The following is a 21,808-nucleotide window of genomic DNA, read 5'->3' on the forward strand; positions in this document are numbered from 1 at the left end:
ATCATAAATTCAAGACAGCCAGTCAACATTTACATTTACAGAAAAACACAAATTATCATATTTCCAAAATAAATTATGTCCCTTCACCTGAATTGCACTTACTGACATGTTTATATGGGCTGTGTGCTAAGGTGGTTCTTGCTCTGTCAAATGGTCAAATCTAAGTGATCTGCAAAACTCCTCTGCCAAAATTTAGAAGTCTCCTTTGGGCCTTTTCTTTATTATTGCAGTTTCAAGAAATACATGATGATCCTTAAAATGTATACAAATTTACATAAACCACATGATAAGTATAGTTGGTATGCCTTTTATGCTGCTTTATTTAGATATAAAAGTTGATATTATAAATAGAAATTAAAGTAAATTTTAAAAGATATGGACTATGAATAATATGGAGAAAGTAGATTTGAAGTAAAATATTTTATCACTCTACTTTATTTCTTTATTCATTTTAATTAATTTTATTTTAATTATTTTATTATTTATTTTAATTTTACTTAGATCTAGGAGCAGTAAAAATCTACATTTCTTTACTATGGTAGAAAAATGAGGGCGCCTGGTGGCTCAGTTGGTTAAGCGACTGCCTTCGGCTCAGGTCATGATCCTGGAGTCCCAGGATCGAGTCCCGCATCGGGCTCCCTGCTCGGCAGGGAGTCTGCTTCTCCCTCTCCCACTCCCCGTTTGTGTTCCCTCTCTCGCTGTGTCTTTCTCTGTCAAATAAATAAAATCTTTAAAAAAAAAAATGACATAACTTTGGGGAAAATTATTTTGAAATCACATACACTATTAAATTATGTTGACCTAAGTAAAATTTAAATTTTAAAATGTGATAGAAAAAGTATTGGCTTTACTCTCTTTGAAGATAGAAATAAAATAAACTTAGGCTTTTTTTTTTAAGGTTTTGTTTATTTGACAGAGAGAGACACAGCGAGAGAGGGAACACAAGCAGGGGGAGTGGGAGAGGGAGAAGCAGGCTTCCCGCTGAGCAGGGAGCCCGATGCGGGGTTCGATCCCAGGAGCCACCCAGGCCGACTGAGCCACCCAGGTGCCCATAAACTTAGGCTCTTAACAAAGACGCTTATACCTAAATAACCAGTTAGCTTAGAAAATGCAATCAGAAGGGTGAGTAATGATTTTACTAGGTTTTTAAGACCTTGCTTAGGGTATATATTCTGCTCTAGTCCTTACCCTGAGAAATTAAAATTATTGCAGAACGTTGAGGTTTATTGACATTGGGGCTATGATATTTCATAAAAGTCTTTGGCACTTACTATTTGGAACTGAGGTACATCATTTGACTTATTTTTTGCTTAAGCTTTCTTATATCTTAACAGAGAACAAAAAACCAGCAGATGGTTTTCAAGAAAGACTAATCCATTTTTAGGTTTTTATATCGCTGAGTGATTTTCTCTCATATGTTGTTATTCTTATAAGATTAAGGGGCAAATAGGAAGTTTATTGTGATTCGGTGGGAGTGAAATCTGAGTATTATCATGTTAAACATTACCAATAATTTCAAGAAAGCAGTTATTCCAAAATATACTTTTTGATTAATAAATTCTAAAATATTAGTTGGGATATTCTGATTATGTTGAACAAAATTCAGATGGATTCATAAGATGAAAGTAAATTTCATCAGGAAAATACTCTTTTCAATGTAGAGAAACAATCAGTTTTCCTAAACAGATACACAAACCAAAAAAGTCTGGCATTCAAAAATCCCTTCTTTTGATTTCCCTCTTCTTGACTTCTGTCTCGCTACTCACACCAAATATTACCACTGCACACAATTTTCAAATCAGCTTGTCTTCATGTATTAAAAAAGGACCTGTCAGGTGCCTGGGTGGCTCAGTCGTTAAGTGTCTGCCTTCGGCTCAGCTCATGATCCCAGGGTTCTGGGATCGAGTCCCACATCGGGCTCCTTGCTCGGCAGGAAGCCTGCTTCTCCCTCTCCCACTCCCCCTGCTTGTGTTCCTGCTCTCACTATCTCTCTCTCTGTCAAATAAATAAATAAATTAATTAATTAAAAAAAAAAAAAAAGGACCTGTTTTTTCGCTCTTGATTGATGCTTCATTTGGAAGGAAGAGTGCTCTCAGTCTTAGGATAGCCTCCTTAGGACCTGAGTTAAAGTACTTGGGGAAATTGCCCTGAGGATGTCCTAGTCTGGTTCCAGACAAAAGCACATACTCTGTTTATTTTCTTAAGAGTAATTTGCTTCAACAAATTATATAAATGTACTGAATTACATGTTTACATAGTAAATTAAATAATAATAATACTCAAATTCCAAGATAAGATGCTAATTGCAGCTTCCAAAATATACCTTAAAATAATTATTTTCTCTATTTAATAATTATTATCAAATTATCTGGTGCCTACTCTACCTCACATAACAAGAAAAGTAAAACTTAGGTATGTCTAAGCGAAGAAAAAAAAAAGATCACATCCAAATAGCCCCTTTAAGTTTATAACACATGAGTATTTTCATGCTGATGGTAGAACTGATTGGAAACTCAAATGATTTTTTTTATGAAGTATGGCTTTATTTTTACATCATCTCTAAGGAAAATCTTAACTCTTTAAAGCCTTTTATGTAATATTTTGCATTTATAGTCATTTAAAGTTTAGTGAACACTAATAATGCAAAATGAACCATAAGGACCTGAATTTCAGATAAAAATACTGAATTGAAGTAAGATGTTTGTATAAAAGATATATACAGGGACCTAATATTTGCATTTAGGTTTTGAAATAATATATTGAAGCAAGTTATTGGTTCAAGACCATCAACAGTCCTTTAAATACAATGGTATCCCTTTTACTTGCCTTAAAAGATGCAACTCAGAGTTCCAATGTTATATCTCCCCAATCAAATGGCTTAATTTAATGAAAAGTTTCCTTCAAAATTAGCAAATTTATAAGATGTCTCCCCCTGCGTGCTCTTTACTTAAAACCATCTAGAGTTACAACTGAAGTCTAAAAGATCCATTTTTTAAAATAATTTACTGCTTAATTAATGTATTTTATTCTACATTGTAAGTAAAAGATGTATTTTGTTGACTATGAAAAAATTCTCTATGCCATGTTGCATTTTTTTTTCAGTTTTATAGACATGTTTCATTTTTAATTCTATCAGTATTTGGTTGGCTAGCAATTCACAAACAAAATGACTTAAGTGTCAAATTGCCTTTTGTCACGCATAAAGCCTATGAACTCATTACATGTGAGAGATAACTGAGCAACGCTACCACATATGGGAAGGAGGAGGCATGGACGCACTTTCAACATCCTGACAGTATCCTGATGAACTGGGAATGGGCCCTAGGAAAAGAGTGAAGACAGAAAAATGGCTCCCCTTGGAAGAGGTTAAGAATTTCTCTAATAACAGAATGAGTGAGCAAATCAAGAGAATCACAGCTCTGCTACTGTTTAAAAGACTCTAGATAACAATGTAAACATGTCAGGGCAAGAACCATTTATTTCCTCTATTATCCTACTGGGTAAAAAGTTGCAGTTTGGTGCAGTGAACAGAAGTCCTTTCAAACATCTTGGTTTTTCCCTTGCGTTTAATGTCTCCCAATCTATTAAAGGCATTTAGTATATTTCTCTCAGAGAATAAGGTGCATCAAGAAGTACATTGTTAAATGCTTCCTGATAATGACTTAAAAAATTACAACTCAAAAAATGGAATGTCTTCTTCCCTAGGAGTAATTTTTTGAAATGACATGAATGAAAAGATGGGAGAGGAAGGTATTCATGGTACACGTTTGAAAGAAGGAGAAAGGGGTCTTTTATCTCTGAGTTTAGGATACCAGGCTCAGCTTATAATTTTATTAAAACCGAGAAACCATGGTGTATCTAGAGCAAAGATGTTGTGTTAGTTAATGGCTAGTCCCTGAATCTGGGACTTAGGAAACATTAATTAGAGTCCAGTTCAACCACTAACAAACTGAAAGACTTTAGATAAATTATAACCTGTTTAAGCATTATTTTTATAACATAATAAAAATTATCTCTTTCAGAAATAAGTGAGAGTAATATAAAATAGCAAAGAGAAACATCTTTTTAAAAGTTAAAATATCTGTAAGCCATTAACTATCTATGTGAAGAACGGTACACGTTTCTAGAATTCTAAAATAGTAATCTGTAACATTTTTTTATTTCTCTCATCTTTATAATGTAGAGACAAATCCTTTCCCAAGTTTGGTTAATTTCACCACTATGTGATGCAAGACATCTAAAGTCATACTACAAATACATGGTCTATTGCACAGTAAACTTTACTTTCATTTTAAACTGCAGAATATTTATTTATTTATTTATTTATTTATTTTTAAAGATTATTTATTTATTTATTTATTTGAGAGAGAGAGAATGAGATGAGAACACATGAGAGGGGATAGGGTCAGAGGGCAAAGCAGACTCCCTGCCGAGCAGGGAGCCCGATGCGGGACTCGATCCAGGGACTCCAGGATCATGACCTGAGCCGAAGGCAGCCGCTTAACCAACTGAGCCACCCAGGCGCCCATAAACTGCAGAATATTTAAATATATTTATCAGATTCATAAACCCCAAGCTTTCAATATAGTTATTGGCGTAATGATCAAAATAAGAAAAAAAAAAAGGTTGTAATCCATTTATCCCACTGGCCCTATCTAGCCCACCCGACGATTATAGCAGATGTGAATTAAATATAGATATATTTGCAATCAGACAGAAAGACAACATTGACCATATCTGAACATGGAACTGCCAGCTTCGTAAATGTTAATGCCATAATAGTCCAGATTATGCGGTCACCATTGCTATAATAACATTCGTCTGCTGTCAGCACTCCCGTGTTAAAACAAATTAGCTAGATGATTAATGAATATCAAAAACAGCATGTGGATTCTCTGTGCTGAAGTCCTACCCAGTGTGAAATCCACTGGCCTCCAAGTTAGTGAGATAATTTCTGGATCAAATAATGTTCCTATGGACTTCAGAAGCATATAGAAAAATGTTGCTGAGCACTGGATTGCATTTGATTGCAGGGTAGAGGATGCCCATCACTACCTAACAGAGAGAAGACAGAGGGGAGGGTATATGCTTCTGTTCCTGTTATTTGTTGTTAAGACAAAGCAGAGGTGGTTACTTCATCAAAAAATGAGCCAATTCAATCCAGAGTAAAAAGTCTGAAGAGCAAACAGTTATAATCATATAGACTAATTTTCAAGTAAGTTATATCATGGGCTTCCGTAAGAGCTAATGATTACAGATGTTTCCTTACCTCACTTCCACTTTCCAAAAGGTAAAGCTGCTTCAATTTTCTTCTTTTTTTTTAAAGATTATTTATTTATTTATTTATTTATTTATTTATTTATTTATTTATTTGACAGAGAGAGAGACAGCGAGAGAGGGAACACAAGCAGGGGGAGTGGGAGAGGGAGAAGCAGGCTTCCCGCGGAGCAGGGAGCCTGATGCGGGGCTCGATCCCAGGACCCTGGGATCATGACCTGAGCAGAAGGCAGACGCTTAACGACTGAGCCACCCAGGCGCCCCATCAATTTTCTTCTTTGCACTCAATAAATATCCGGAGGTGTAATATAAAAATACAAATAAAGTTAGGCTTGAAATAAGATTTCCTAAGACTGTAAGATTTACATTTATTAAGATACAAAACAAAACAAAAACTATATACACGCACACATATAAAACATATATTGATTACATATAACAGTATATATAATTTTGTTTTATATTTGTAAAACTCTGTATATACACATATACATAAACATATATGCAAATTATACTTATGTAAGTTTGTTACATATATACATGTAAAATGTTATTTTATATGTTTGTTTATGTACATACACATACAATTTGGAAGGTGTTATCTATTATCACAGGATATAGAAAAAACATATAAAGATATTCTCACTCAATAACTCTAATACCTTAAATTGATTCTCAAGAAAGTATTTAACAGAAGTAATAAAATGCCACATTAAGATGTTCTTCATTGAAATTCTGTGTTAGTCAAGAGCTTTTTCTCTTCCCTCATTTATTTATATGTTCAATTACTTATATTAGTCTGGACTCATTGATATTTATTGCATGGGTTCTAATCCATCACTACGCCTATTTATTTTGTTGTTCAAATTATCCCAATCTGACCATTAGGAGCTACTTCCAGTCGCCTCCCGTGTTCTTTGACATGGGTGATGTTCTTTTAACACTTCCTTACTTTCTGGCACAACAGTCTTGTTGTTCCAGATTTGTACTTTCCCTGCCCCAGCATCATCCCCCAAGCCTCTCAGTTCATTTTACTCGAAAATGATATTTAAAAGCCACGATTGGGACCTTGGTGTGCTCATTGCTACTGGGTAGAGTTGCTTCAAGGCCTGCTCAGTGGGCAGAGCTAGGAACTCTGTGCGTGTGCAGACATATTCGTCTTCTGTATTTTTAAACCAGTTCATATACCTCTGATTCCAGCCCGACACCACAAAGCTCATTCTAGCTTTCACAGTTTTCTTTACTTGTAACTCCTGTCTTCAGCAGTGTGAAGCCTGACTCTTTCTTCTGCACTGTATTTACTTATGTTCTCAATCCTACAGTATGCAGAAGGTGGCTTTCGTATTGCTAAACTGTTTCCTAGCTGGAGTACACTATTTATGTAGATTTCTTTTGTCTTTAGGTTTACAGCACAAGTATTTGGTCAAATATATATATATATATATATATATATATATATATATATATATTTTTTTTTTTTTTTTTTTTTTTTTTTTTTTTTTTTTTTTTTTTTTTTTTTTTTTTTTGCTCAAGTTACTTTAAGTTAGTTCTTTTCTTCCCCACCTCCTTCATTTGGTTATTTTTTCATTAGTAATAATTAGGTTCATTTGTTGCTGTTTGTATTCCATTTGGGGATCTTTCCCAAAAATCTGGTTGATTTGAATTGTTGATTTGTTGTGTATGCATATACCAAAAAAAAAGCATGCTCAGAGAAACATGGCTCCTTCATCCTCTCCAGTGCCCTCTTCCCAGTCCCTACTAGCCCCACCATGTTTGCACCCAGCCTTTGTGGGTGACCAATATCATTAGCCTCTAGCTTATTCTCCCTGTATTTCTTTTTGTCAAATGAGAAGATACATATGCATGTTCTTATATCCCCTTCTTTCTTTTATGAAGGTACTATAGAAAATCTTATTATTATTTTTTTTTCACTTTAACCACATATCCTGGAAATCACTCCCTCTTAGTTCATAAAGATCTTACTTATTCTTTTTTACAGTTGCATAGTATTCCACTGTGTGAATATACCCTGGAAGACTTAACCACTTTCTTAAATATACTCCTTTAGTTTGTTTCCAATATTTTACAGTTATAAACACTGATGTATGAATCATTTTATTCATGTGTATTTTTGTATTGTTGAAGGTGTATCTTTAAATTCCTAGAAGTGGGATTGCTATGTCAAAAAAAACAAGAATATGGGTTGTATTGACAGGCATTGCTGAATTTCCCTCAGGCAAGTTTGTGTAGGCTTCCATATCTGCTTTCAATGTATGAGAGTGCTTATTTTCCCTCATCTTTACTAACAGAGTTTGTTTCATTTTTCACAAATCTGATAGTAAGAAATGATGTCTCAGTGGGCTGTTTTTAATGTGCATTTCACAAATTATGAAGGAAATTTTAAACAACTTTTCACATGTTATGAGCCATTTTTAAATCTTTGTGTGTGTGTGCCACAGATTTTAATAATAGTAGTAATATTTGTCTCCAAATTTACTGATTGATTTTAGTATAAATGCCTCTATTGTTGTTGGCCTCTTAGTTTTGAGAAAGATGTTCTTTATCCTATAAAGGAAATATCTTATATTTCTAGTTCTATACCTTTTCTTTAAAAATAAAGAATGGGTTTAGATTCTATCATATGAGTCCATATATCATCTTATAAATTTACTTTTGACATAATTAAATGTATTATAGCCAAAATTTCCCTTTAAATAACTTTAATTTTAATCTTATTATATTCATTATCAATCAAAACTGGCAACCAACTGAACTTTTATTTGTTTTTTGTTCTCTTTTGTTTTGTTTTAATTAGACTTTTCTTGGGAGAACTTGGCTGCAAGTTTACTATGAGGAAAACGGCTGTAGCAAAGCACAGAATGAAATTCAATTTCATTATTTTTAATTCCCTTTTCTAAGTTATAAAAAAGTCGTATACATTTATGTTTGTGTGTATATAGATAGCTAGATAGATACACATACACACACACTGGCCATATTGACACTCCCTCACTAACAGTGCATGCCATATTAAATGCATCCTTCAGCTATGTCCATATTATGTAACATTACCGTACTATGTTAAGCCTCTCCTATTGCTTCTTCCAAAGAATTGTTTTTATACTCTGTATTTTCACTCAACCAAACAGGAGTAGGCAATGAGGAAGTTCACTTTATTCTTAGGCTCTCGTTGATCTATTACAGAAAACTGGGAAACTTATAGATTAGAGAAACACATAGCTATATACACTCCGAATTCCTTTCTATTTTTCTTTGTTCTTTTGAAATCCATGCATACTCATTCAAATGCCATTGTAACAGTGTCTTCCTGCCTGTTCCCCGTAACACCCCAGTGCCCATCACAGAGCAGTGCTGTTTGGGCTGAAATCTCAGTGGTGTCACGAGGGAGAGCAAAGAAAAAGACATGTGTATTTTCTCTGCTAATGATATACCCTCAATACTTAGAGCCTTTTCATCACAATATGTCACCACTAATAGACAGAAAATATGCATATGCCCGGCTGTTCCTTTACCTTTTCTTTTTTATCATATGTTACTTTTTAAACATCTACCTTTTGCTACTTCCTAGAGCACATACCTGAACGGAATCAGAGTGAAATGCAACCACAAGTAACTGGCATCTGTAATCAAAACACACCTCTAGAGATTTTGTGTTTGTTTTTCTATCTGTACGCATGTGGCCTATAGACTCGTGGTATTTTAAAAACATATACGGGTGAAATACCTCAATATTTTTTTTTTTTTACAAAAATATCCCTTTATTCTACAGAATGCATTGAGTGGTACACATGAGTCAGTCTATTAGCATAAATGTTCTTGCCTTGTCCATAAGCACATACTGCAAATAAGGGGAAACATATTTAAACCGTATAAAAATCAACCATAGGCAACATCATAGATCAGGCGTAATGCTAGGAATCAGGTCTTATTGACTGAATCATGGGAAGGGAGTAAATTCCTCACTCCAAATTCTCTCACTGTCAGACCCTTGTAGAGTGTTGGGGAATAAGAAATATGCTTTTTTAACGAGGACAACCACATTTCCCCAGTCCGAGCATACTGTGATGGTTTGAATGATAGTGCCCACATGAGACAAAAGTCTGAGAATAGGGTTTTTTACTGTTACCCGAATTTGTTACCTTGGGCACAGCACCTTATCTCTGTGTTTATGATTTCCATCTCGCCAAAATAGAGAGCAGGACGAGATAAACTACATGGACTCTGCCAATGCTAAAACTCTATGTACCGTAATTCATTCGCAGCCTAGACATACAGAATACTATAAATACCGCTTATCAGAGTGACTAATGACGTAGCAAATGCTGATATAAATTGGTTTATTGCTTGGCTTTCGAAATACAATTAGTCCATCACAACATATTAGGTAACTAGATTTTTATAATTTATGTGCAGGTACTGATAAAACCTGTTTATATTTTAAATGAATGTTAGTCAGATCTCTATACCACTGGGGATAAAGTTCTCACCTGAAGAGAAAAAACTGAATAAAAAGGCAAAGCAGCTTCCTTCCTTCTTTCTTTCCTTCCTCCCTCTATTCCCCCCACTCCCTCCCTCCCTCCTTACTTCCTTCCCTCCTTCCTTCTTCCCCTTCCCCCCACTCCTTCCTTCCTTCCTTCCTTACTCCTTTCTTTCATACTATCTTTTTATTATTTTTATTTGTACTATTCCCACATAGCACTCATTTTTCTTTTCCATTCTGTTTCTTTGCACCCAGCTAGTCTCTACTAAATTCAGAAAAAATTTGTTACTGTATGCTTGCTTTTGAGTGGTCAGTTCTTTCTGAGGAGAAACTGTTTGCTATTTATTATATACCCTTCAGTAACTTGCACATAATCTACACTCAATATGTCAAAACACAATGGAAAATTTTCTTATAATATCTGCCATGTTTTAAAATCTCCTTAGATTAATATCATTATCCTAATATTGAGACGAGGAACCCACGTCTTGGAAAGATGAAGACACTTGATCTCAAAGCCTACAAAGTGGTAAAGCCAGAATTTGACCGTTAAGCTTGGGTCCCCTACACCCAACTCTATAACCTTTAAAGGTGTAGGGTCCAACAGTCTGCTTTTTTCATAACAGTTATCTTCTTGAAACTATCAGAATCATTCCAGTTTAGGGACTCACTCAATAAACACTCTCTGTCAAATAAATAAAATCTTAAAAAAAAAAAAAGAAAAGAAACAAACAAATTCACTTGACAACTAATCTTTCAATCCATCCAGAAACACCATGTTATAAGAGTTATCAAAAATTGCCAATGAACTGTGCTTTTATTGAACTATTTTTCATGTACATCAAATACCTGTAGAACAATTTTCCAATGTAGTTTGCTTTTTGGTGTTGGGACGTGTGTTTTAATGAAGGGCAATTTGGAAACTTTTATTAAAACCAAGTGGTACAAGACTGGAGATTGAAGAGAAGCAGATTGCAGTATAAAGGTAGAAAGAGATCCCCATGCTCGGGCATTTATTTTCATTTGTTTTAATCTTTGTTTATCATCACAAAGCCTGGAATAATAGTGCTCTGAGGTCCCCTGCTAGGGAAATAGGAGGAAATGGAAGTTCAAGGTGTCAGTAGCATACATTGCCACCCTCGCCAGGAAGGGGAAGGGAATCTGAGAAACCTCAGGACAATTAAACTTGGATTTCCATATCCTAACTGACAATGTGCTACTCACCTGCTGTGGGATTTGAGGCTCTTACCATATCTCAGTTCCTACAGGGAGGGACTGGACCAGATGTAAGCAATTTAATAATAAGTTTACATGAGTAACTACTTGGCTATCGATGACTGTTGCTGTGTCATTTTGAATAATGGAAAAGCTTGCATTATAAAGTAAGATAAATAGGAGAAGTTGGATGGTCTAGGCAGTAAAAAGAGGTTGGACTTTTTTTTGGCATTTATTGGGTTAATTGTTTTGTTTTTTTTTTTCTCCTCCCTTAACATAGGCTGAGCAGTTATACAATATAAAAAGCTCTTTTTCATATCCCCTCAGTGTGTACTGGGACTCCACATATAGAATACCCCCTCCCCCCAAAAAAAAATTCAGACAGTGCCAAAATCTACATTTTCATTTGGCGAACTAGTTAAATCTATTCATAATCTGGTGCCTGAATCAAATTTCAGAGCCGACTAGACTGCCTTGGCTCCTGGTTTTTGTTGCTCGACCTGTCTCCGACTGAATTTAGCTATGATGTTACATCTTTAGCTGTAGAAAATTTCTAATAAGGGTGGCCTGTTTTCCTTTGCCATTGAAGGGTTCATACACAAGATTCAGCATTTCCGAGCAGGGCCCCATTTGCAGCCACCATGGTGCATTTTTTGGAAAGAAACTCCTTGTTTTTTTAACTATTTTTTATTTTCCTTCTTTCTCTAAATGCTCTCTTTAATGGTTCTAGCACTACATAAAACTCATGTATTCTCTAGTGGACAAATCGTGCAGAGAATGTTGTCAGGAATCAAGAGAGAAGGCACGAAGATCTAAGGGATTAGTTACAAAAACAGATGGGATTTTTCTATTCACAACACAGAAAGAGCATTTAAAGGGAGGTCAGAAGCAGCTTGGGGCGCCTAGATATCTAGTGGGAGGGTTATTTACCTCTTGAAGAATATTCTGTCTTCAGGAGAGAAAAGTGGAGGGAAAAGAAAAGATTGGAAGCTCAATTGCCAGAATATAATGCAGTTGGAGGCTTAATTGGATTATTAAACCTTAGGAAGTGACCAGTATGGCCAGCCCAGGTATACTATATTGTAATCCTGTCTGACTTCTAAATTGGATGATCCGTCCCATTGTCACTCTGTACATTGTTCTTTTAAGGAAATCCATGTTAGGTAACTATTTTAAGGCATTTTTATTGGGTCATAGGAAATACTGCCCTTCCTCTTTTTTTTTTTCTCAAAGTGTTGGGAACTTTTGTTATTCCATGAAAATATCACACTGTAGGCCATACCGCTTAAATAGTATTTAAGTATTTACTTAAATAGTACTGTGGAATTTTGTTAACACTACATTAACATTGTTAGTAGAAATCAAGATGCGGCTCAGGAGTTGGCGAGATAGTGGAAGTCAACGTTTTGGTGTGTGTGGGCGGCAGAGTCTTTGTAGTAATTATGAACCCTGTCAGTGGAGCTCTCGAAGCAGCCATAGACAATATGGAAACAAATGGGTGTGGCTGTGTGACAATAAAACTTTATTTACAAAAAAAGACGATCAGCCACACACTTTGACCTGTGGACCATAGACTGCTGATCCCTGCCTTAGAAGACTGTTTAGTCATGAGAGTAGGTTGAGGACATATAACAAATGGAAAAGCAAGCCACAGTAGAATATGATAATATCATTAATTTATTTATATGGAAAAGAAAACCCAAACTGAACAACCCAAAGCAGCCTAGTATGTTAAGAGGATGATGTCTGGATGGTGAAATCAGTGATTTAGGTAGTACCTGTGTGTACTCCTATGATTCTCTCAAGTTTCCTGGGTGTTTTGCACCGAGCATATTTTACTCAAGTACTAAGGAAAAAGGAAAAAGGAAAAAAGAAAAAGAAAAGCGATGTACCCCAGGTTACGATTTCACTGTTAAGTGTATGTTGATTTGTACTTCGGTGTGCAGAAGTCAAACTGCCTGGGTTGGGTTCCAAGCTCCAGAATCAACCAGCTGGGTGTTTGGCCCAAGTTATATAACTGCTTCTTGTCTTTGTTTCTTCTCCTGCCTATAAGGATAATCAGGAACAATTACCCCATGAGGTGTTTGTGAAGAATGGGCTTCTATCTGTAAAGCTTGAGAACAATATCTTGCCCCTATGCAATAGATACAATTCTTTCTATGAACCGTTCAGGATGAGAATATCTGACATCCCTCTCCCTGAAGGTTTTAGGAGTTCCCTGAGAAAACTGGGTAGACTCTGATTTTTCCCAATTCATAACTTGTAAAGAAACGCAAAATAAATATTGTTATTCATTGATATTATTATTATTATTATTTAATTGCCATACAGTTTGCCTGTTCGTGATACCACTAAAGGAAAAACAATGAACAAAAAAGTCACTCTGTCCTCTATTTTTTATATATTGACGTAAGTCTTCAATGGTTAAAACTTGGAGATGTCTACAGAATCTAAATATTACAGATTTAGCATGATTTTAGTATTAGTTACTTTTTAAAAATGCTTCCTAAATGCTGTCTCATAGCAAAACCTCTAACCTTCTTGGGCTCAGAGCCCGTGTGCAACTTTCTGACTCTACCCCCAGTGTATGCAATGCCTGGTAACTCACACTGTGCACACGAAAGTTGGAAAAAGGCACAGTTTTCCCCTGAAGGAGCCCCAGGTACACACTAGAAAGGCCACTAAGAATTAAATCCAGAAATAGCTTCTGTATTTTGATTAACGGATTTTTCTCCTTGCAATTTCTCTACAAATAATGTCAGAGGAAATGCATTAACACCTTCCAAAGTGGAAGTCATCGGCGTTTTCTGCTGTATCCAGCAAATGAGAGTCTGACGCAGAACTTGGGGAGGAAGACGTGAGGGAAAAGTGAATGGAGGAGGTGGGGGGTGTGGGCCCCCCTTAACTGAGATTAGGATCTCTGCAGTTGGGGGGAAACCCTCTATAATAGATTTTTTTTTTAACTTTTCTCTTTCCTTCTTGAAAAAAGAAGCCAATTGTCCCATCTTTTTTATTTTTCTTTCCCAGTTTTCTTTATCATTGAGCTCTTTTTAGCCTTGTCTCCCCATTTCCCATGCTTACTCTTCTTCGTTATATGTTTTTCCTCTTCCAATGCAAGCACATTGGCAGGTATCTTTCAGTTAAGCCAAAGCCTGAGGGCTACAGTAAAAGGTCATGAAAAATTCTCCTGCCAATAAAATTTCAGCCAATTCCCTATTAATTATTCTCTCTTAGTTAATCCTTTCTGTCCTTCCCCTGCTCAGCCACATTTCCACTTCCCATGCAGCTGTAATTGTCTTCCTCTTTCACATTCTAGTGGAATATCTCTTTGGCTTTTTCTTTTTTTTTTTAATCATCACTATGATGATAAAATGTCTGTTTCTTTCATCAGATGAAGAGGGTAAGGGTTTATTTGTGTCTTGCTCATAATTCTCTTGTTCTCATTGCCTGACACATTGCACATTATAGATGCTCAATAAATGTTTATTAAATGGATTACCTAAAAAATAACCTTCAAAAACTCATTTATTTTGGCTTACTGTTAGTTAGGAAATATTATTTAGGCCAGCTGTATTGTGCAAGACATCACAAAATGACCATCAGTTACTACAGATATCTCAATTAATTTGACTATAAAGATTTTATGATGAAAAACAAATAAGCAGGGCGCCTGGGTGGCTCAGTCCATTAAGTGCCTTCCACTCAGGTCGTGATCCCAGGACTCTGGGATTGAGCCCAGTTGGGCTCCCTGCTCAGTGAGGAGTCTGCTTCTCCCTCTGCCCTTCCCCCCTTCTGCTCGTGCTCTCTCCCTCTCTCTCTCAAATAAAATATAAAATATTAAAAAAAATAATAAGCAAACAATAAGAAACACATTTATTAAAAAATGAAGCCCATTTGTGCCTTTTTTCTTAACCAAGTGTGGTGGTATCTTCTCAATTCTTTCTTTCTTTTAATAAAAAGGCTGACAGGTCTGCAAGTCTCCCAGTGTAACCGTACTGATGACTGATATCAGGGGGTTTCCATGTTTCTACTTGTCCTTTTATGACTAACAGACAGATTTCAAAGAAATAATCTACATGTCATGAAATACAGGTACACTCTTTCCCTTGAATATTCTTTTCCAAACTTCTACCAGTTTCATCTGGATTTTAATCAATAGAGCTAATACAACATGCTGCTAAGAAAGGGTAAGAAGAATACATATCTATAGCAATTATATTTTTAAGTAAATCTTCAGTTTTCTTCTTAGGAAATATAATGGAGGGCAGTGGGCCAAGGACTAACACTACATGTTGCTACTGTCATCTTCTTTTTATGGCCCCGGTCCAACATCACCATTGGGTGAATTCCCTTAACTCTTTTTTTTTAAGATTTTTATTTATTTGAGAGAGAGAGAGAGAGCATGAGCAGGCAGGAGGGGCAGACGGAGTGGGAGAAGCAGACTCTCCAGCTGAGCAGGGAGCCCAATGAGGGGCTCGATCCCAGGATCTTGGGATCATGACCTGAGCTGAAGGCAGACGCTTCACTGACTGAGCCACCCAGGCACCCCCTTGACTCTTTTCTCTGTTTACCTAGCACCCTGCTCTTACCTTATAGTCACCATTAGGCTCATGATTTATAACTATTTGCCTTGAAGCCTATCTCCTGTCCCTGAAATGAAGTTCTATGAGGGCAGGGTACTCACTTTCATTTTCCACCCACGGCAATGAGAAAAGCACTAAATGAATCTCTTGTGAATAAGTTCAGCTGTGAAAATTGTGTGCAAAATAGGATTTGGACATACCGCTTTGAGACATTATCAGTTGAAGCAGGTGCAGCTTGCCCTTCCATTACAAGGAAAGTAGCAAGCGTATTGTGTTTGCCGTGTTTCCACTTGCCCACATAAACCTCAGAGGGTGGGCCACTGTCACATCGCCCCCCCACCCACCCACTGACTCTGTGCCGTGGCCAGCGTGGTTGCTGTGGTTCCAAGAGCAGTCCTTACTTGCACTCAGGTCTTTTTCTCCAAGGACCTGCTTACTTCTCTATCAAGAGGCAGGGATCTAACCGCAGTCTTGGGGAGGTGCCAGGGTGGCTCAGTCAGTGAAGCATCTGCCTTCAGCTTAGGTCATGATCTCAGGGTCCTGGGATCAAGTCCCACGTCTGGCTCCCTGCTCAGCGGGGAGTCTGCTTCTCCCTCTCCCTCTGCCACTCCACTCCGCTCATGCTCTCTCTCTCTCAAATAAATAAATAAAATCTTTAAATAAATAAATAAGTAAATAAATAAATAAATACAGTCTTGGAAACGTGTGTCTACAGAGCCTGAACATAAGTTCTCCCAGTTGCTGATACAGCTCCTAAAGACCCTGCGACTTTAGAGGTGATTTTTCTCACCTGATCTGTCAGCCCCACTACTCCACAGAGTTGTCTTTGCTTTTTGTCCTTAAGGTGTTGACACAACACAGCCCCAATCTAGAAGAAAGGCCCACAGTCCAAACCCAATTTTTACTAATTTAAGTGCATTTAACCTGGAGGGAAAGCCAGGAGGCTGGGTTGGTTGGGGTCATTATTCTGCCAAGTTTGGGTGGGTTTGCACTAGTCGAGCATTCAGTGCCAGCCCTGATCGTTATGTGTGGCACAGTAAATTAAGCTACCACACCTCTAATGAACATAATTCCCTTATTTTGACACAGTTTCCATTTCCAGTGATTCACACTTTACATTTAGAACCTTCTCCTGTAGGTGTTCGCCAAAGGCCTTTTACTGGCAGCTAAGCACTAGTCAGAAATTAGATTGGGAACCATCAAAATTATCTGTACATGTTCTGTGAGCCAGATCTGGACCTTAGATATCTGGGGTCAGAAGCACCTCCAAACACATGTCCCAAATCCTTTCCACCCTTCATGTTTCCATGGCATTCTATGAGATTCAGGACCCAGGCTTTTGGTCAGGGACTATGAAGGGTATCAGATCTGGACAGCCCCAAGCATAATAAGTATTAACTGCTAAATACCATCGTCAGAAGTGTGACTCTGGGCGCCTGGGTGGCTCAGTCGGTGAAGCATCTGCCTTCAGCTTAGGTCATGATTCTGGGGTCCTGGGATTGAGTCCCGCATCGGCCTCCCTGCTCAGCGGGAAGTCTGCTTCTCCCTCTCCCTCTGCCCACCCCCGCCCAACTCCTGCTCTCTCTTGCGCTCTTTCTATCTCTCTCAAATAAATAAAATCTTAAAAAAAAAAAAGTGTGACTACAGAAAGAGAAAGAAACAGAGTGGTTACTTAAAACTTCACCAAAGGGGGTGCATTCGTTCTCAGTCCTTGTTCTAGAAATGACAAAGGATTTCGGTTCTGGTGGTTGAGGACTGGTGAGCATCAAGGAAATTTTCTCATTTAGTTTAGGGAAGAGAGCTAGTGTTGGGTAATATGACATCCGTGTACCAGCAGGGTGCTAATGGTTTTAAAAGCAAGACTTGCTTTAATCCTTAAAATTTATTCAGAGTCAAACAGCTATTTTTCCAAACTATGCCTGAGGTCCACATTTCCAAACTCCATGCCCTTAAACACTACTGCAGGGATAGGCAAACTTTACTGGCGAAGGCCCAAGTGGTATTTTAAGGTTTGCCAGTCAGATGGTCTCTATCACAAATACCCAGTTCTGCTCTTAACAGCTCATAGAAATGCTAGAGACAATAAGTAAATAAGTGAGTATGGCTGTTCCAACAAAACTTGGTTTGCAAAAACAGATAGTAGGCCAGATATAGGTCAGGGACCATAGTTTGCTGAACCCTGTCCTACTCTGTACCCTGAGATATATATAGATACAGATAGATAGAGAGATAGATATACATATATAGATATAGATATAGATATATATTTTTTTTAGTTTCCTCTCAGGCCTTCAACAACTTCTGGAGGACTGGATCCTAACTGCATTAAGTTCTCTTTTTTCTCTCCCTTCATCCATTCAACAAATACATATTGATCACTAACTCAGTCCTTGTTCTAGAAATGACAATCTCTGAATCCTTGAATTTTTCCCTTACTCCATCATTTTGTGGTCTTTCTTACTTATTTCACTCATCCTTTCTTTCTTAAAGAGATCTCAGAGTTTCTATGATTTGCCCAGTACTCCCCAAATTTCAAATTACAAGAAAACCTTTACTTTCCTTCTTTCTAGAAAACCCACTTTGAGCTCAAGATGTTGGGTGACCTTCTTTTGATATAAAGCACTGGCTCACCCTCTCTTAGGTTTCCACTCCGGTTGTGTATAATCAGCAGCTTGGGAATCTGTAATGGATTTTCCAGGAGGCAACTCTGATGAAAATGTCAACTTTCTAAACAAAGACAGTTGTCAGAATGTTCTTTCAGAAATCCAGATTATTCACTGTTTTCATCAGGTTGAATTTTCAGTTCTTCAATCGTAAGGGGGCATTGCCACCTGGTGGAAAAAGTATTGAGGGGGTTAGGTGATCACCTGGGGAAAATACATTGAAAACACAGCACATTTGCATAGACTGGAAAATTTTACCTTGGTTATGTCATTTCAGTGCCTAGTGGCATGAAAACCCACCTCCTTCCATGTTCAGAACATAAAACTAGTAAATGCAAGTAAAAACTGTTAACGATTGCATTTTAATAGATCCAGGAGATCTTATTTCTTAGAAATAAGTGACTTGAAATACCATGTTATTCCTAATTGTTAAAACTCCTCTGGACCCATTTCTTCACCATTTATAGAATTTTTCACTCTTTTTCTACAATTTTCAATTACTTCTTCTGCATGGGCTTTTTTGTTCCTATTTTCAGTAAGTAATGATAAATACTTTTTTTCGTGTGTGTGTGTGTATGAACTCTCCTCTTAACTTTAACCTAATATGTCTTTGATCAACTTTGTAATTTCTCTTCTTCATCGGGCAGCCTCTACCAGCTGCCCCTGCATTCTATCTACCTCTTCACAGTCAAGCCTTCTGAAATCTTCCTTCCATGTCACGTCACCTTCCTAAGTCTGCTCTCAGAAATGCTTAGCTTGACTTACTCAAATGGCCATCCCCAATCCTTATGCTCACTGACCTCTCTGTGACCTGAACTTGGTCCTTGAAATTCTTCCTTGGTTTCCAGCTGCATGGTTTCCTAATTCTGCTATTTCTGCTCTCCTTGTCACTTCTGTGTTTGCTTCATATCACCACTTTTCTTTGCCCCACTTCTCTGCGCGCACAAAAGCCGAACTCGTTATCTTCAGCCCTCTCCTCCTCTTTACGGCCGCACTTTCTAGATTCATTCATTCACCCACGTGGCTTTAACTATTCTTCAGACCACACGCACATCTGCTTCCCAGGCCTGTACCCAGGATGCACTCTTGTCTTCCTTTCCTATTTTTTCACAGAGGATCCTAAATTCAGCTTCTCCTTATATCAGCTGAAACCTACTGTTGACAAAATTAAAAGGGACGTATTTCCTATAGTAATAATCACATTGACCAATTCCTCCATTTAAACGAAAGCACATTTTCCCTAATATTCAACTGGAAATTTTAGAGCCATTCAGAAACAATCCCTCTGCTTTATTGTTCTTATCCAGGCTGTCATCCTGTGCTGACTTGGCTTCTTTTATAATGTTTATCTTGAGTGCCAACTTCATGAGTAGAAAGGCCTTGCTTCTTCTGCTTACCATTGTGTCCTAGCGCCTAGTACAGGACTTGGCATATCATACATGTTTAATAAATATTTGTTGATAAATAAATGAAAAAAAAAAAACATTCACAAACCTTTCTCTTTTCCATTTCAATGGACAGGATCTGTGTCATCAACTTTTTATTGGTCCCAAGATGCTGGATGCTCTTGTAGATTGCAGCACTCTCACTGGACTTGATCAGAGTCTCCCAGGTGGCTCATTAAGTGGCAGTTTCCTGGTCCTCATTCCCAGCTGTTACGATTCACTAGAGCTGGGCATCCAGAAGCTGGACAAGCATAGCACTTTACTCAGGGTCCTGGTTTTTCTTTCTCTTCTGGTCTAGTTTATTACTGTGAACTTCTATCTAAATGCTAACAAATTCTACTGTAGCCAGAAACCCAAAAATCATACCCAGTTGTCCTCTTGGGATTTCATTCTTACTAGTTTTTATTTTTCAAACAAATTAGATGCACTTTGGGGGAGGATTAGGAGATCAGGTCTCAGAGCCCTGGCTTTATTTCCTATCTCCTTAATCTCTTAAATGGTATCTATATCATGTCCTTTCTGTAAGAATCAAATGAGACACTTTTTATAAGAATGACTTGTAAATGAAAACACTCAGTACGTGCCACTTAGGTGGTTGTCCTGGTATTTTGTTTCTACTGTAATTATAACAGGATTAGCTACAAAATCGTCAATGGCCAAATGGTTACAAAATTATAAATTCAGTGGAATGCTTCTCTGAAACAGTGTATCCTATAAACGGTTTCTAGAACATGAATTAGTTTATATGTTCTTTATGGGAAATCACATATAGACCGGTATCTGCATTTGGAATTCTATGTGTTGCCTTTGAAAGAATAAATGTGCAGCTTAGCCTTACAAGGAAGGAAGCTGGTGGAGCAAATACAAGTCTGTCTGTATTTAAAACGTATTGCTGAGTGAGAAAAGGGACAGTACTTTTCCTGTGTGAAGTGTCTTAGAAAGAACATGGATATCACACATGAATTTCTCAGACTATTAAGTAGATTGCTGTATTTCAACATTTATGGAGACCACATGGCCTTTTTACCTCTATATTCCCAAAGTCTGGCATTTAGCAGAAGCCTGAAAACATTTATTAGGTAAGAAACTCAATCTTCCATTATGGGATGTTAATTATATGAAAATGTTATTTTTGCTGTCTTGCTCCCATCCGGATCTTCTCCAGGGCTATTTATTCCTTAATCAGATGATCCCATTGCTAGGTAACACTTTATAGTTGCAGAGTGGAAAGTTAATAGTAATGAGCTTAAACTGGCCACACAGCCTCACCTAGAGACTATATATATATATATATATATATATACATACACACATTTATACACTCCTCCCCCCCAAACTTCTAAGTGGCTGGATGTTGCCATGTGACCAAATTTTCACCAAAGGGATATGTTGTAAGTAGCTAGAGTTGTGGCTGGAGCAAATTGGTGTTCAGGTATCTGTTGAGTGAATTAAAAAATGAATGAAATGGGGGGAACGTCACGTGTGCAACTTTGGCCTCTCCTTAAAAAAACCTCTGCCTTGTGTCCCTCCCTGGTACTTGGTTGAGCCCATGATCCAGCTTTGAGCCTACAGATGACCACAGCACTCTAGGACAGGGGTTTGCCAACTTCTTCTCTAAAGGGTCACGTAGTAAATATTTCAGATTTTGTAGCCATGAGGTCAGTGAAATACTTCACTCTGCTCTTAGGGCATCAAAACAACCGTAGATAACATGTACGCAAACGGGTATGGTCATGTTCCAGTAAAACTTCATATACAAAAACAGAGAGCAGGCTGGATCTGAGCTTTGATTTGTGGTTTGCCTGTGTCTGCTCTACGGGGTAGACAGGGAACAAGACAGGGGAAAGTGGAGAACTTAAAGGCCCTCACGCAGCTGAGCCACCCCATCCATCTGGGCTGCTCAACTCGGGGCAGTGATATGGCAGAGAAATAAATACCTTATTATTTAAACCATTATATTTTGAGGTTTCTTTGATATAGCTGAGTTAGTTAACTAGTGTGTGCAGGGGATAAAAAATAAAGTGCTGACTTTATTATTATTGTTGTTGCTCTTCTGTTGTTATAATCATCATCATCATCATTATTTTAAGTCTATAATGATCCTGGGATAAATCGCCTATGATT

General features: G+C 37.3%; 1 long non-coding RNA gene across 2 annotated transcripts in view; it reads right to left on the bottom strand.

Moving 5' to 3' along the window:
- Window positions 1–675: 675 nt before the first annotated feature.
- LOC115942910 (uncharacterized) overlaps window positions 676–21,808 on the bottom strand; it is a 465,869-nt gene continuing 444,736 nt past the window's right edge. For both annotated transcript variants that reach the window (XR_014140286.1, XR_014140287.1), the window contains exon 6: window positions 676–710. This is a non-coding gene — a long non-coding RNA (uncharacterized LOC115942910). The remainder of the gene's footprint in view (window positions 711–21,808) is intronic.

The sequence above is a fragment of the Leptonychotes weddellii genome, chromosome 15 (genome assembly GCF_054177405.1).
Source record: "Leptonychotes weddellii isolate Sample4059 chromosome 15, ASM5417740v2, whole genome shotgun sequence".
Classification (NCBI taxonomy): Eukaryota; Metazoa; Chordata; class Mammalia; order Carnivora; family Phocidae; genus Leptonychotes; species Leptonychotes weddellii.